The following is an 18,510-nucleotide window of genomic DNA, read 5'->3' as shown; positions in this document are numbered from 1 at the left end:
GACGTAGCAGCTCTCGTTCGTGGCTTGTTTTGCTGTAGCACTCATGTCTGAGTACCATTTATTTGACTGGTCTGGGTGGCGGGGGTCTTCAATTTTATCTAATCCCAGGACATGGTAGATATCATATCTTTTCCCTCCCGCCCTCCTTTTCCATCTCCTCCTCCCCCTTACTGGTTATTCATTGTTTTTACATTTCGATAATTTATGGGAAAAACTCCTGCCCATGTTGTGTCATTGAATTCATTCCCAGTGTACCCAGCCTGTAATTCTGTGGTCTCTTGGGTAGCCGCACCATAAAAATGCATTATAGTTCCTCATGAGGTAGGTTCTGTGGTTGTCCGTACATCAATATTTATCAGTTTAGGTTAATTCTCCCAAAAGTAATCACCATCTTACTGGTTGGTCTCATTGTCATTACTCGGGCTTATTGCAGCAAGTGGAAGGAAGGGGGCTGTCGCTGTGCAATTTATGTACAACGTAGTGAGGTTTGTATTAACAGAATAATTATTTACAGAATAATTATGTTTCCACATGGTTTTCACACCTGCCCATATAAGTATTGATCCATCTCATATTAGCTGTGCCCCGTTCCCCCCCTTTTTCATGTCATCAAAAATGAAAAACACAGTATGGTACCATGCCATGAAAAATAGCATAATCAAAAACAATATTGCAGAATATTTCACGCTGCACTCTAAATTATAGTATTTATTAACTCTATTAACTAGAGAGAGAGAGAGAGAGTGAGGGAGTCCTACCTAATTTTTACTCAATGCTTTTCAACTTTTCATTACTGTCACTTTGAGCCTTTTCATAGTTCTTCTCTTACCCACTAGCAACTTCGTTTCTGTCCGTTTTTTTGCATTGAGGGATTGCAGTATCACATGCTTTTCTCACATCTGACAGATGCACCCAATATTTCAATCCCTTAACCTTTACAGTGGTAGGCATGCAGTATATTACTTCATAAGGACCATGAAATCTTGGAGAGTTCCACCTCCGAAAAAAACTCTATACATACACATTTTCTCCTGGCATTAACTGACCCTTTGGACTGTCGTGGGCTGGCATTGCAGTTTCTGTCGCAGCATTTTCAGTAAATGGTGGTGCAACTTGTCTTGCTATGCTACGTACTGCACGTGTTAACTGTGTGAGGTATTCCTTGAATTCTTCCCCCAGCACTGTGGCAGCCATGTGAGCATCTGAAGCTTTTCTTACTGGGGAGAGTGGTGTATGAATGCGCCTGTCCGTCACTGTTTCGTGCAGACTCAAATGGTTGTCTTTACTTGGCTGCGTTCTGAGTTGAAACAGTGCTAGGGGCAGGCAATACACCCAATTCCTTTTAAGCGTGTTGCACAACTTTGATAACTTACTTTTGAGCAGGCCATTGATTTTTTCCACCACTCCGTTTATCATTGGGTGATAAATCGAACACAGTTTGTGCTTGACCCCCAGTAATGACGTTACTTCCTTAAAGAGGTCATTCACAAAGTGTGTGCCATTATCTTATTACATCACAAATGCCCCACCTCGAGAACACCTCTCGTACTAAGAACTTTGCGGTGCACTTCGCATCTGGGTGGGGGCATGGTCCAGCTTCCACCCACGTGAGAAGGGACAAACTATCACAATTAAGTCTCTTGCTCCATTACATCTTTCTCCCATGTCCGCATAGTCAATGTGGAGCTCTCTGAATGGGCCCACAGGACGCAGTAGTGTTCCTCGCAATGTCCTCAGTGTCATTCCTGAACTGTATGTTTGACATGTGGTGCATTCTATAATACATTTTGACAGATGTCCCTTTAAGTTAGGAACAAACCGATGTTCCTGTATATCTGCTGCAATATGTTGTTTAGTTACATGCGTCGGAAAGTGTAGCTGTTGGAACGCTATTTCCAGCAACTCCACTGGCATCACCACTTTCCCTTTTAATTCCTGTCTCCATATTAATTCTGTTGATGACTGTTTGCACCCTCTCTTAGCCCATAGTTCTTGCTCCTCTACCAGTGCGTGTCTTTGAAGCTCTATTATTTGGTGTATTGGTGTATGGTTGTATCCCTCTTCTAATGTGTCTGTACTCTGCGTTTTGATTCAATTGCTGGTGGGACATTGAAATACGCGGCGTCTTTCTCTGCTATGTTTGCTGCCGCGTTTCCCAATGAGATTGTGTATGTGCTATTGGTATGTGCTTGGCATTTTGCCACTGATACTACTGATGGTTCTGCTAGTGCTTCTATCAACTCATTTAGTAACGCAGCATGTTGCACTGGCGACCCATCTGCTCTCCGGAATCCTCTCTGTCGCCATCATGACAGCCCTGAGTGTACTGTTGTTGTGGCATATGCCCAATCTGAATATATCGTTACTGCCCATCCTTTAGCAGTGCGCAATGCCTCAATTAGTGCAGTCAATTCTGCCGCGTATGCGGAGTAATGAGAGGTGAGGCGCTTTTGTACAATGATCTCATATCCTTCTTCCTCCATTCTTACAACCGCCACTCCCACGTGTTTTTCTCCTGTTTCACTATGTATTGATGCTGATCCATCTATGAAGTATATCTCTCCTTCTTGTAGTGCATTTTCACTCGCTTTGAGAATATCATCTTCTTCTCCCTCATACGTAGCACAATCGTGTTCCTGCATGTCTCCTACCGTGCATGGTTCAGTAATGAATGTGGCTGTGTTTACTGCTTTACACCTGACCACATGTACATTTGGATTGGATATTATTATCTCGTAAGCTGTTGCCCTTTGCGTCATTAATGTTAAATTGTATCTTTCTAGGATAGCAAAGAGTGAGTGTTCTGCGTATAAGGTCACTGAGCATTACATCACGATGGTGGTGCTTTTTTCAAATGCGAAGGCCGCTGCAGCGAAAGCTTGTTCGCATGCAAAGTGCCCTTGTATAACTGAATCTAATGTTCTACTCTAATAGGCCAATGGCTTGTGACCTAGCAATGTTTTCTGTGTCCGCACCGCAGTCTTTAGAGTGCCATTGCAGTCTGAAAATAATTAAAATTCCCTGTCGTAATCTGTGTTTGCCAGAACTGGTGCGTGTGCAATGAGATCTTGCAGTTTGAAATACTGTGTCATCATCTCATTTGTCCATTTTATTGGGACATTATTCTTTTGTGCTTCCTTCAGTGCTTGTAGCAGTGGGCGTGTTTATGCTGCGTAATTGAGTATGTATGACCGGCAGTAATTACAGATGCCGAGAAATTTTTTCATGTCTTTTACTTATTTTGGTATTATCCTATGGCGTGTGGCTGCTGCCCTGTCGGGCAATATCCTCTTGCCATCTTTTGAAATTAGCTGTCCTAGGTAAAGCACCTCTGCTAGGAAATATTGCAGTTTTCCTTTGTCTACCTTGTACCCTTTCGTGGCCAACAAATTCAACAATGTTATGGAATCGGCCCTATATTGTTCTTCACTCTTGCTGCAGACAAGTACATTGTCTACGTATTGTAGTATCGTGCTTTCTACATCAATGTTTGCGAGATCTTCATGCAGAATCCTATTAAAAATGCTGGGGTTTTCACTATATCCCCGCGGTAGTCTGCAATGTTCATATCTACTCCCCCCTAGCATGAACGCTGTGAGGTACTGAGAGCTTGGGTCAATCGGAATTGAGAAGAAAGCGGTCTTCAAATCCACTACTGTGAAACATGTGGCATCTTTGGGTATGCTACACAATATTTATGCTGGATTAGGAACTAATGGGAATTCTTTCTGTATAACGTCAATAAGTGGACGCAAGTCCTGGATCATCCTCCAAGCCCCGCCCCTCGCTTTTTTGATTGGAAAAATTGCTGTATTACATGGTGAATTGGATGGTACTATTATCCCTTGTTGTAACAGGGCATTTATTGTTTCATGTATTCTTTCCTCTGCTTCCTTGGAAAGTGGGTACTGTTTTACTCTGGGCAGTATGGCTCCTGGTTTTAATTTTATTTTGATGGGTGTAACTTTGTGTAATAACCCTACATCATGGGGGCATGTGGTCCACATTTCTGGCAGCACCTTCTCCATGTCTTTCTCAAATATGGTGGGTGGCACGTTAACACTAGTCATACGAGTATTGTGTATTTCCCTGTGCTGGATCATGATATCGCATGGTATACTTATCTCCATTATTATTTCCCCGTCAATCTCACTGTCAATGAATAATTCTTCATCAGTTAGGTCGCACAACATTATGTTTGGGTCTATGCACAGTACTGTTCTCCACTCGCACCCACATGTGTCCAGTCCTATTACTGCAATATGTTTGCTTGAGACCTGTACTCCCTCTAGGTCAATAGACAAAATTGTTCCTGGTAAAATGTGTGTATTCACAACACGGCGGAAGACAAAATCTGAGGGTACCTTCCACTCTTTTCTTGTTATCTCTGGCACCCCGTGCTAACACCTTGATACCATAAATGAACATATCCATGTCAATGGGCACCCCTCTTACCGCAACTTCATTTGTCATTGTGCTGATCATAAGCATTGCCCGTACAGGGCACACTCCTGGGGTGGAACAAACTATCCCCTGTTCAGTAAAGGAGATGGTGATGTTTAACTTACTCAGAATGTCTCTTCCCAGCAAATTTATTGGCTTGTCTTCATGGTACAGTAGAGGTATGTGCACTGTTTTTCTGCCCACTGTTATATCAAGATCTTTTGTGTAAGGAATTTTTAAAATAACCCCAGAGAACCCTTGTGTTTCCAAATTTCTTCCCGAGAGCGGGAACCGGCCTTCCATGAGGTATGATTTTTCTGCTCCCAAGTCTACCATAAAGATGAACTGTTTGTTGCTTATCTCTGCTCCCACTAGTGGATCCTCTTCTACACGTAGGGTAGTGGATAGGACTGGACACGCAAGTGCTTTCTGTGGGCTGTCCTAATCAGCATATGCCTCCATTCCTGGAACCGAGAAGACGTTATCTCCCACCACTGCTGCACCGCGAAAAGGTGCCGGTGAGCCATTAGCGGATGTGGCAAAAATGTTATTGTTTGCATTTCCTACAGTATTTTGTCTTGCCATTTGTTGTTGCATACCCCTCTGCTGTGGTTGTTACTGGTGCTATTGCCTTTGTTGCATTTGGGGCTCATTATAATATTGCTTGTTCTGCTCACCCCCTCCCATTGGTAACCCATAGGGACTGCATGGGTGTGGGTGGCCATACTGTTGTTCATTTCCCATCGGGGGCTGTCCTTGATAATAACCCATAGGTCACATCCGGCATTCCCTTGAATAATTCCCCCACTTTCCGCAGTTTCAACATGACCCTGTAGTCCTCCCCTCATCCCAGGCCCTCCAAATCCTCTATTTCCCATTCCTCTGAATCCCCCTCCCTATCCTCTGTACCCACCTCATCCTCTTGCTGGCCTCCCTTGCCATTGGGGCCCTCCGTACTATACTTCTCCATCCCACTGCTCCTGTCTGCTTACAGCCCATGTTGCGGCCATTCTGGCTGGTGCGTTTCCTGCTCCCTCTTCTCCTTCCCGTTCCTGTCAGTTGATGTTGCGGCATTCAGTGCTGCGACCTTCACTAATTTATTTTGTACTAGCTTCTCTTCGTCTGCCAACCCTCGATGTGCTATCTCTTTTTCTTTTTCTTTGATCCTCCTACAATGGTGCACAATTATGCTCTGAATCTCGGGCCAGCCCTTGGCTTCTACCTCAGCTGTTTTATCCAGGGCCTTCTGTACCTCCTTTGGGAGCCCTTTGTTGATTATAAAGTAGAACAAGGCGGTGTATTGGTCCCACACCGTACCCGTTTCACTTCTCCACAGGTCTTGTACATGGAGGATGAATTGCGTAGGCTCCTCCTTCTCTCCCACAGTGCACTGCATCACTAGGTGTAAATCTGCAATATCTGGAAACTTTCTCCGCAATGCATCCTATACTTGTGCTCTAACGTTGTTAAAGGGGGATCCGTCATGGCGGTCACAGCTCATTGTCACTCCCGGGAACCCTGTCTTCACCCACACTGCGTCTGCTTGATCACTAACAGCGGACACCAGCAAACTTTTGCACATCCCCTATGGCCAATGGTACCCCTGCTGTGGTCTTTTCAAATGCATGCATCCATTTTCCCGCCCCACCCAAAAGTGGTGGGAGAAGTTTCAACAAGTTATTCTTATCCATCTGTGCCCATGGTATGTAGTGGGGCCTCCCTGCTCCTTTGTGTATTAGGGGCATTTGCAGCTTTGTTTTTCCCCCTTTCTTACTTACCGTTCCCTTCCTTGTTTTACTTACCAGCATGTTTCCTACTCTTTGCCTTAACCTCCCCTGCCGTCTTGGGGCAGCCCTTTCATCTTCTTTGTCGAATGGGAATGGCAGTGGAGATCCCATCGCTGCCACTTCCTCTTCATATTCATATAAATCACTCCATACCTCCTCTACCTCCTCCTCCTGTTCCCCTCTTCCCTGCGTGTCCCCTCTCTGGCTGTCCGGGTTGCTGGTCATATTATTCTCACGGGTTTGCCGTTCAAATGGAATAAAACTCACCTGATTGCCACTCTTGTTCTTGCCCTTTTGTTATTGGTGCCGACGGAGGTGACAGGGATGGTGTGGTCCCCCTGCGCCACTTGGCGGAGGTGTGAGGTCGCCCAACGTTAATGGTGGTACTTTCCCTCCCCCTGGCAACATCTGGCCCTTGTCGCACAAGGCTCATAACCGCATTATCTCCAATTGTGCATGCGCAAGCTGTCTGTCTAAATCTCCTGTTACCCATGCCAAATTCACTGGTGGGGCACTGGTTGGGCCGTACAGCCCTCCTCTTTCATACGGGGGCGGTGTGGTGGCTGATGCTGTTGCCGGGGTTTTTGGTGTGGTGCATTGTCATCAATGGGTATATTTTAGTAGGACATTTTCTGTTGCGGTTGTCGAACATTCTCCCCCTGTATCCCCGCCTCCTCCATCCGGCACCTTCTCTTTCTCAATCATCATGTCCTTACTTACCTCACCGGTAAGCACTACTTCTTCAAACATTCGCCACAAATCTAGCACTTCCCTTCTATTCTGCAATTCCTTTCCCCTGTATTTCGCGAGCAAGTGTGTGGATACTAGATCCAATACCTCTTGTCAAAGGACCCTCTCTCCGGCCATGCCGGCGTTACGCTGTCTCCTTTTATTTCCACCACCCATTGAACATTATACTTTTGTATTTTCTCACTATACAAAGGGAGATGCTGACATATGTGTGCTAATGGTGTTGTCCCTCCCATGATAGCGTGTTTGTACTCTTATTTTTGGTCACTTCACTTTCTGGGGATAAATACACAATCAATCAGCCAACAATCTCTATTCTGTGCCGCTTGTATTCAACCTTGTTTAACCTTTGGCGCCAACAATACTTCAACAACCTTTTTACTTACACCACCTTTCTGGAACCACAATTTATTTAAAAAAGTATTAATTATTTGCCAATATTCAACATGTTTATCATATTACTCACACATTTTGTTGCCAGTTTTCCTGATAAACCCTAATTCTTTTTAATTCACAGATAAATAGGCATTTACTAACAGAACAACATGTAACACTGTCGCACATGAACATAAAACTCATAAACAAATAACATGAACTACCTTCGCTTTGCTCCCCTACTTAATTATTTCAGTTTATACCCCTCAACCTTGCTTTCTCATGCACTCCTCACTTCTAAGCACCCTCAATCTACCTCACCAAGAGTTCTGCTCACACGGAAAAAGAATATTCTAAATTACTACTCCGAGTCTACTAAATATGTGAGAGTCCTACTCTTTTCTCTTTATCTTCACTTATTCAACTTGCACTGGACGAGACAATGCTACGCAGTGCCTCCTTCTACCCCCTTTGGGCTAGGATCCCTTGTACCTCTTTACCTCTTTTTCATTTTCTCCACAAAACCTAATGGCCATATAAAGAATGGATAAGAAAAAGCCTCAGTAACATTCACACAGACCCTAACTTTGCCCTCTTTTATTTTACCCATTCTGTTATATTTACGTCTTCTCCCAAACCCTCTTTTCTCCCCTTGAAGTCTCGCAACAGGTACTCACGTGTTCAGTCGGGTGGTCCGAGAGCCACCGTTCACGGTTTATCCACAATCTGGTCCGCACCCCAACCAAGCCTTGGCCCGCCTCGGCGAGCAGTTTTTAGTTGGGTATTCGGAAAAACTTGGACCCTCTCGTTGTGCGCACGGACTGGTCAACCGCGGAGGCAATGGTTTTGCTGGGGGGCGTCCCAGATCTGGCCACATGGCACAGGGCCTCGGGCCACCTGTCCCAAATCACGTTGCGGGGATCACCAAATGTAAAGGCCCATCCCCGTCTTAGCACGTGCAATACAAATAAAATAGACACACCCCAACAGGGAATGAGACTAAGAGGACAGGCTGCGAGATTTAGTCTTTCTATACAAAGAATTGGCTTCCAGAGAACTCTGCTGGCAAAGAATACACTTACAATTGATTATAAGGGCAGAAAGTATCATAAATGATGTCAGACATGAATGTTGCAAAGTTCATTATGATTGGACACAAGCTTGCATTGCATAGGCGCATATAGGTGCTGCTCCTCCTTGGTTGGCTGCTGGGTTGGCGGGAGGATGAGCGTCATGAGGTCCATCTGTCTGTGTCCAGGCAGGGTGAGGGTCAAGTCACTGTGAGGCAGGGTGGCCGCTAACTAAGCTAACATAATACACTACCATTAAACATGCACTAAACAATAGTCATAACAACTCCTTTGAGCAAATCATCATAAATCTATAAATTGTATCCATGTAATCGCACCATTACTTATTGGGACTTATATGGGGTACCAGGGTATGGGACTTGACCAGTATGATAACATCAATTTCAGGGTGGGTCTGGACTTATCAAAGAGGCTGGGGGCAAGTTGACATTTTTTAGTTACAGGAAGCAATATACTGTGACAGAGGTCTGATTTTAGCTAATTGCACGCTGGGGTGGGCTTCATGGCAGGGTCGTGTATCTGGTATATCAAAAGAATACCTTGCAGGGTTACAGGGTTACACTGGCAGTAATTTTCCAACAGCGAGGGTGAGAGGGTTCAGGCAGGTTTGTGGAGATGGACGAGCTGCGAGGCCTGGCTCAGGCCGATTCATCCACGGGACAGTGATCTCAGAGGAAGAGCGAGATGTTACATTTGTTTTTGTTGCAATTGCCTCCGGCTCGAGCGTGAGAATGGAGCTGCAAAGCTTTCAGACATAGTGAGAAAGGGTGGGGGCTATGTGCGCGGTACACGCGGCACTGCACAGGGGAGAGGAGCTTTTTTGTATTATCGCAGTGAGGCTTAGTTAAAAAAGATGGAGTCGAGGGTGTACAAAATGGATGCCAAGTATCTCTCGCAACAGCCCCATCTATGCCAATTTCAGCATAAGGCTGATGTTAACATGAGGGCAATGGGGGCGTCCCCCACCATTGGAAGAGCAAGTGGTCCAGGCTGTACTGAATGTATGGTGGGGGGCCCAAACGACCCCTCAGTCCCACACACTATCTATACCCTAGATGGATCCCTGGGGTGTGAATAACTATCATCGATTTGATGGTTGGCGTATCAGCGCCAGTAAGGAGACTTTCACTGGTGCACCCTGCGATACAAAGGTGATTGCTATAATCCCAAGTTTTGTGACACTATATGTTGTGATCTATACAATGGAATCCTGAGTTAAACTCATTATATTTTCCAAAGTGAGTGAGTAAAAGTGATTGAGTGTGATAGTCTTCTTTATGCTTTTATTCTCTAGGAAAGGTCACTGAGTTAACACATATAGTTGGAGAATAAGCATGAACTTTTCAGTGATTTACCAAGAGGTCAGAATCACCAATTCATTAACATTCAGAAAGTAATACAACAATAATATATTTCCTTTTTTTGTTTATATTAATGCAGGGTTAAACAGAATTTCAACAACTGATACAAAGATTTAACGTAGAAAACGTGCAGTGTGCACAGAAAGATTGACAGTACAATCAACAAAGCAAACAAAAATGGTAATGTAAAGGAGAATGTGGGTAAACATTAGAAATATACACACAACCTCCTATGATTCTCACAAATGTATCCTTCAAATCTCTCTTTCAATCCCCAAAAACGTCACAAGGTCATGCTACCCTCTCTTAAAGTGCCATATGTATTTATTTGCTATTGGTATTTATAGGCATAAAGACATTTCTGAAACTAATCTCGATTATATGGTGGTATGGTGGTATCGAATATAATGGGAGATAGAGAGTATAAAACTACGCAAATGCAAACATTTTAAGAAATATTCTGAAGCTAAATTGAATTTTTGCCAAATCTGTGCCAGCCTTGCAAACACATGTCCATTTAACAATTGCCCAACATATGTGAAACTATACCTTTCCCACCTCTCAAGAAGGACATCAATCAGACTCAATTAGAGCACAGACTCCACCAACGTGAAAAACATGTATTTGTATGATCACAGAGACCTGTGTCATATTCGTGTTCCTAAATTGAATCACTGTGGTCTAGAGGCAGAAGTTAAACATGGTTCTTCGCTTCAACCTCTGGAGTAGTGGATGGATATAAAAGGGCACTACAACACCTTGTGCACCAATGGAATCTCTAAGATTAATTAATTGTCCTGATTCTCGATCTACACACTTTATAATGCCAGCTCAGCTGAACCACGTTTTGGACAAAGCTCTTTCAGGATTCTCTTGTGTGGATGTCCATCCCAGAGGAATTGTGTGACAATACTACATACATGTTTAAATATCACTATCTTATCAAAATAGGTAGCACTCTAAAAAAATGAAGAAACAGGGGTAATATCATCAACTCAATAATGGTGATGCTGCTTGTCAAGAAGAGCCTAAGTTACAGCTGTTGAATAAGATAATGTTATGTGTCAATATCTAATGTACAAAGATTATCTTCAGATAAGAAATCCACCAATTAGTTGGTTACATTGATTCTGAGGTAAATCACCAATTCCATAACGGGTCATCCATAGTTCTCAATATGTAAAATCATGGCCTGTGTTTTGTTTGAATTGTATCTACAACCACACACACAGCCAAATCTATTGGAGTCTATATCAGTGATCACACATTTAGGGTCTGAGCTAGCTAACATATTATCATCTACAAAGGTAGCCATATTTACTTCTAACACCTGGAGTGGTTTAAATGAGGGAATGCCCCTGGATTTCATCAGTTGGGACAGAAATGGTACAATGTAATGCATGACCAACATGGCTGTGAAAGGGCACTATAGCTGCATGCCTTTCTCTATACTAACTGTCTGGGTTTTCTAATTTCCCACAATAATTCTGACCCTAATGGATGCATATAAAATATGAATTCACCCACGAAATCCACTTACAAATGCATGATAACTTGTGGTATGAGTTACCAGTTGACCATATGAAATGTCCTTTCAACCTTGGAAAACATTAGTGCCATCTGAGGTTCCACCCAGATAGTACTATCTATCATGCAACACTCTTGTACTATAGGAAGCAAAGAATGCATAACCTGAATGGAGGTACATTTTTTATATTAAAAACCTACATGTACATTTGTGAGATTAACATTGTGTATATGAACACTAACAAAACATGACATGCTTATATAACACCTACTCCTATGACAAGTGCTCCCACCACATGTGCTCCCACCACATGTGCTCCTATGGCACTCGCACCTATGTCATGAGCTGCTATTACTCCCACTCTTACAACATACACTGTTATCACACAATCTCCTGACACATGCTCCTTTAACACCTGCACCTACAGCACGTGCACCTACAATAAATGGACGTATGACATGTGGATGTTTGACAAGTGTTCCTACGGCACATACTCCCATAACACGCCATTGGACGACACACACTCTTATGACACTCACTGTTATGACACATTTACCTATAACACATGATCCTAAAATACACACTACAACATGCGCTCCTACATCACACAATCATACATCACAAGCTCCCACAACACAGTCTCCTACAACATATGCTCCTACAATGTACAATACACACAACCTTACAAAACAAGGTCATTCATACCTCAAAGAAACTTACAACACATGCACTTATAACACATCTACATACACCACGTGCTATTAAGGACCACGCTGTTAAGCCACGCACACTCTTATACTACATGATCATACAGCATTCACTAGCATTTCAAAAAACACTTAGCATCAATAATCCCATAATCGTAAAAAAAAGGTTGGCATTATTTGAAAAACAATATTTTTACAAAAGATTTAAGGTTAAACCAACAAACACTTAAAGTCTAAAAACATCAGAAATCATAACGTTAAGATATCGTAATAAACTGTATTAATAAATTTGACAAACTATTATAATGAAATCACCTATGAGTGACTTGACAATCTGCATTGTGGTTTGTGATTTCAACAGGGATTATGAATGTTAATCAGAATGGTGATTTCATGAATAAGGTACAAGGAATGGTGTGACACTATTAAAAATTAGCAGACCAGTTAGAAGGCAAAGCCTGAAAAAAAATATGTAGTTTTTTATTGAGCTGGTCATACTTTTTGGAGCTTGTGTTGGGTGTTTTTATCTTGTGTTTCATTAATAGCAGGGTGAGATCCAGAATGCTGGCATCAAGGATAAAGGCAATGGTGCTATCCCGTTGGGAGAAAGTTCAGTCTGTCAAGTGGAAGTTTGAAGTTGAATATTGGAAAGGTTTTTTTGGAGACGCGTCCGCTTTTGAGAACTTAACCTGAAATAGGGCGGTGATAAATCTGACACATGTAGAACAGAAGTTTATTTAAAGTTATCCATAATCTGACAGTGTGCTGATAGGCAGAGCACATGCATACTACTCAGAAGAAACGAGAATTAAAAAATAAGTCTTAAAAAGTATGGTCACTCCCTTTACCAACATTAAGATGCCTTTTCCAAGCTACCTTTTCGTGTTGCAAATTAATTCTACCCAGAAATCACGAAATCACTGATTTCTTTTTAATTCCATGTTACTTTTTGGAAAGATTTTGCAAACATTTCCTCGCTATCTTCTTGAGCATTGCACTTGTGTTTCATTGAGAGTCTAAGGCCAGCCACTGCTGAAATTGAGAACAGAGGATGTATATGAATTCCATTATGCTGCTTCCCAAAAGTGTTCAGGAAACACGCTGTAGCGCAAAACATAGTTTCAGAGGAAATTTGAGAACATTTAAAAAAAAAATGTCGAGAAGCTTTACTTTCCCCTCTTTATCCTGAATTCGATTTGTGGCAGCAAGTGGTATTTTCTCACATTTTTACCCAATAAGCAGGATTTTTGGTGTTCAATCTGAAACTAATTGATGCCATTCAGATTGTGCTGAAAGCACCTCGTTAGTTGCCAGTTTCCAAAAGAGTGAGATTTCAGTGGATTTACCTAAACGAAAATGCCGTCTTGAGCAAGGATCGTGTCTGCAACTATCCATGCATGACAAAGTCCTAGAGACAATAGACAATAAGATTTTTAGTGCTACATTAACCAGTGCCACTTAAGTTAAAAAAAGCAACTTCATAAACATTAACAGTTAAGATTGCACAGAGCTGAAATTCTTGCCACATTAACGATTAAATTACATTGAAAAGTGCCTGTTTTACTAAGTTTCACTTGATTTTGAAAGTTTCTAATCATATTTTGAAATCTATTCCTTCTTTTTAGTATTTCAATAAGTGCAATGCAGGAACCATTTTGAGGGTATTGTTTTTTTGACGACATCGCAATTGGAGTCTAGCCTCCTCTCTCTTTCCTGTGAAGGGGTTGATGATCAGTGCAGTGATCAGAGAGGAGTACACAATTATGATTTCATCCTCAAATCCAGGATGAATAAGTTCCGTGGTGACATCCAAAGTATAAAGGTAATATCTAAAATGATCGCAATGAAGAAAATATTTAATAAAACAGGACATCATATGGCATTGTACAACATATATATGGGATCTGTCAAGATTTGCACATTACACCCAGCGTCCCGTAGCCAGACAAAGCACATCAATCAAGTCTCCAGATCCTTAAAAATGCCCTATTTTCAGAGTGCTAGTGAACCAGCAAATGATGTAGATGTGTTTAGCTGGAGAGCCGTTGTAGACCGGGAAAAATCCTGATTTTACGTAACAATGCAGCCGAGATTCAGCTTCGCAGTCTGTGTACCAAAAGATCGATACCACTGAACTTTAGCTGAAGCACCAGGTGAAGTCGGTGCGACCTGCAGAGAGTGAGTAACGACAGCCCAAACACACATTCAGGGACGGGGGGAGAGCTTCACTGGCCACGGGATCAAGGAAAGTGTGGCAGTGAGACCATAATAGGCTGTCTAAATTGCTAATAGTGCTGTGAATCAGGCATCACTGCCTCGTGTATTCAGTGGGAGGCCTGCTGGACCTCTGCTGGTGACCTGGATGGTATTGACGGAACCCGACTGTTGTTGGGGGTTTCGCTGATGTGTGGGCTCCTGATGCTGGAGCAGACGCATGGAAATGGGGCTGGTGATATGCTGACCAGGGGCTCAACAAGCGAGTTGTGTTGGGGTCTGTGGGTGCTGCGGGTGACATGGTGCAAGAGAGCTGGACTCCCCCTACCCCTATGGATTCATTTGACCGAAGAAAGATCCTTGTTCCACGAAGATGAGAGGAGGTGCGTGGTGGTTGTGGGGCCAGTGTCCTGGGAAGGGGTGACTGAAGTGCTGCACTACTCTGCCCCCGGGGGCCCCTGACACATCTCAGTGCTCTGTACTATGGTGCTACTTGGTGTTAGACACAATTATATGCAGTACACTTTGGGAACACCACACACAATTAGGACTACAAGTGACAGTACAAATTCACCTTTGGCACAAGCCTGTACTACACAGTAAAGTGGTAGCGATGGCTGAGAAGCCAGACTTATCTCAAGAGTAAGTGAGCAGTATCAATAGTTACACAAAGGACAGCAATTACTATGATTCAAACAAACACTGACTCAAGGTTTCTGAGTAAAATAATATTCATTCATTTACATATCATTTGTAAAACATTTCCCTAAAGTCAAGCAGTTGAAAAATCACACTCTCAATACACTACACCACACCCAATAGATTCTGGACAAGAGTTACGCTCACAATGAAATGTGAGCAAAATTGCTCTCCAGCAATTTAAATGGGAGGGCAGGACAAAGTTAGACAAGAATTGAGCAGCACCATCAAGTAAGTAAGCAGGGAAATCTAGAAAAAGGAACTACAGTGAGGAGATCAAATTAAAGGGGCTTGGCCCAAAGTCAATGGACCAAAGTCTTTGCTCAAGATCACACAGTTCAGGGTAGTTTGCGGTTAAGTCTTTGCCAAAAGTTCAGAACAAAGTTGGTCGGCAGAAATGTTAGTTTAAATAATGGAGAAGGACAAGCCCTCGGATTGGCGAAAAGGTTTCACTCACTTTCACTGTGGCTGGACCAAACGAACAGCCGGATTTGAATAGTACCTTAAATGGAGAAGAAGGCTGTAGCTGAGGCGGACGTTCCTGGCAGGTCATGCAGGCTCACGGTTCCTGAAGAACTGTCGGACTGACTCGAAGTAGGAAGACTGGAGGGTCCTGCACTGTCCAGGGAAGAAACCAGCAGCAGAGCAAAGCAAGAAATAAAAGGTGCGCTCCTTAAAACGCAAGCAGGGTCTGTTCCTCCTGGCTATCTGGTGCACTGTAGCTCTGTATAGCAAATTCGACCAGAGAAGGAAGGCCTGTCGAGCAGTTTGGTAAACTGGTTGTTCCCACCAGCTCAAGGGGAGAAGATTCCTGGCAGATCTTCCCTGCCATTGTAGTATGAAGATTCAGACCTGCAGCAGGGCTTCACCGGGAGGTTCAGTTGTGGTAGGGGTCCTCTTCTGTTAGCTTCTCTTCGGTTCTCTCGTTCCAGTGGCGACTCTTTCCAGCCCCAGAGACATGCTTCTTATGCAGTTTTCCCCCATTCACACAGCCTGGCTGTCAATCACACAGCAGGGTGGCTGTCCCGCCAGGACAGTCACCACAGCCAATAAGATCAGAGTGCGACATGGGTCTCCAATGAGACCCTGTGCAGGGAGTCCTAAATCCCTACCTCACATCCTGTCCCCCCCACACATACGGGTCCTAAGAAGGGCTTCTGTGTAGAAGCAAGCGAAAGGACAGCGAACAAAGAAACCAAATATGGTTTGGCGCGCAGAGTAAAACACGAGTAAGGCTTTTACAAAAAGAAATGGCGACTAAACCCAGCCGGAACCGTATACAAATGTATATGGTCTAGCGGGTTTAAGTTCCAGGCTACCTAGATAGCCTAAAACAACACCAAGGTTATTTAAGATAACAGCGGTAGGAAAAATAGGGTAGTTACCACTGCCACCAGCCCAGTCTTAATGAACATGGAGCGAAACAATGCTCCAAGAGAAACAGACAAAAAGGGATAAGTATTAACCCTTTCCAGAACTCTATGGAAGATAGTTTGTACTGGGTCTGTGAGTTTTTAAATAGAATAAATAAAGTCAATGGCAACTTTGCATGTTCTGGGAGACAGTAGTCAGTCCCAGAAAATTGGTTCGAAGTTGGGAAGTCAAAAAGACAACCCTGTGTCACTGCACTGAAGGTGCTGTGTAACACACAGTAAAAAGATGATGCCTATGAAGTAGGTGAGGCTCCACAGTCTATGAACACAAAAAATGTTAACACACACAGCAAAACACATGTAAGAGTGGGAAAAAAGGGTCACCCTCTTACCAGGTGAAAACAATAAACCCCCGAAATCCAGCAAAGCTGCTGAGGGACTCAGTAGGTAAGGGAAATTAGCCATTCTGGAGAATTCTCTCTAACACTGGGTTGAACAGGGACCGACTGCAAAGTCCGTCACCACAAATGTATATTTTGCTTTGGATAGTATTCACTGAAGTCCAACTGTGTTCGAGGGATACAGCCATGTTAACACTGGGCTCGGGGAGTGCTCATTGTAAGGTGTTGATCTTGCCCTCCCCTTGGACGCATGCACACCCGCCCCCCGTTGGGAAGGACGTTTGGGACATTTTGACCCTAGTGTAAGCAGTGAACCATCTCAGGAATTCCATCCTATATAAGGGCTACATCCAAAGCCCCGGTGGTGGATGCACCTATATACTAGCTCTAAGCTGCGGTGAGGTCACATACCATGTGCTTGTTAGCTTGTGCCCACTGACTTCAAGACAGAGAATTGCAAAGAACAAGAGCAAACAGCATGGCCTACAAAGAAAGATGGATCAATTTGCCTTGCCTGCATAGACACCCGTATACACCTCATGGGGGGGAACGGCCTGCATAGTCAAGGTCCTTGGGTTGAGAAGCCGCTATTCATTGCAGATGTGATATCAGCCATTTGTGACTCTAGATCCTCTATGGAGAACACAATCTACACAATAGCAAGTGAAGTTAACCTACAAGGCGAGGATATGCAGAAGGTATCTTCCTGAGTCAAAGAAGCAGAAAGCAGGATATCAAAGTTGAGGACACCTTAACCTCATACAAGAAACAGATGAGTACCGTAATTAACAAGACTAAGGCTCTGGAGGACAGGGTCGAGGAAGCTGAAGGAAGAGCCAGAAGAATTAGAATCCTCATCTTCGAGCTACCCGAAGGGGTGGCCAGTCCCTCATTCAAACCTTCCTAGAAAAATTATTTGCTGATTTGACTGGGCCAATTAGACTTTCTATTTTTTATCTATAGAAAGCACCCACGCTGGACCAGCCAAGCCCTCCATCCCCATCCCCTAGCTACCCCAGTGAGATTTATTGTGGCAAAGCTCCTTAATTACAGGGATCGGGACGCGCTGCTTGAGGCAGCTCATTAGAAAGGTCCATTTGTTTTCAATGGAGAGAGGGTGCGATCATTCCTCACTACACAAAATACATGCAAAATGCTGTGAAGTCATTAGAATCGCACAGTAAAAGACTACAAACTCTCAACATGAAATATGTCCAATTTTTCCAGCAAATCTTATGATATATTTCAATGCTAAAGTACTTTTCTTCTCGGATCCTGATGAGTCCTGGTCATGGATTGAGCTGTTTAATGGTCCAGGCAATGGAAGACCATAAGACTCAGGTCACTCTAGCCATGCCATAGTCAAGCCCCCCCACAGAGCGCTTAACTTGAAGAAGTGTTGTTTCATGGTGCTGAATGTTATTTGGGATTGCTGATCTACACTGAACCAAAGCACTGTGATATTTGAGGGGCATAAGTATAATTGAATGGGCAGGGTTTGTTGCTTGGATTTAGTGCATGGTGCAATATGGTATCCTTCCTTGGGATTTGGAGTTGGTGCTAGTTATGATGTTCTGAAGCCCCGTCTGGGTTTGATGTGTGTATAAAACTATGTTACTTATATATATATATTCAATGAAAAAACTTTGTTAAAGGGATGTTATGGTTAAGTTGCACTAATAAAAACCTATGAAATTCAGTAAAAAAACATTGTTAAAATGACCTTGTGGTTACAAGTAAAATCGAAAAACCCCTGAAATTCGCCAGTTATGGTAAGCTAA

This window comes from Ambystoma mexicanum, chromosome 2q (genome assembly GCF_040938575.1).
Source record: "Ambystoma mexicanum isolate Mex_15411 chromosome 2q, UKY_AmexF1_1, whole genome shotgun sequence".
In the NCBI taxonomy this organism is placed as follows: Eukaryota; Metazoa; Chordata; class Amphibia; order Caudata; family Ambystomatidae; genus Ambystoma; species Ambystoma mexicanum.
This window is presented reverse-complemented; position numbering follows the sequence as displayed.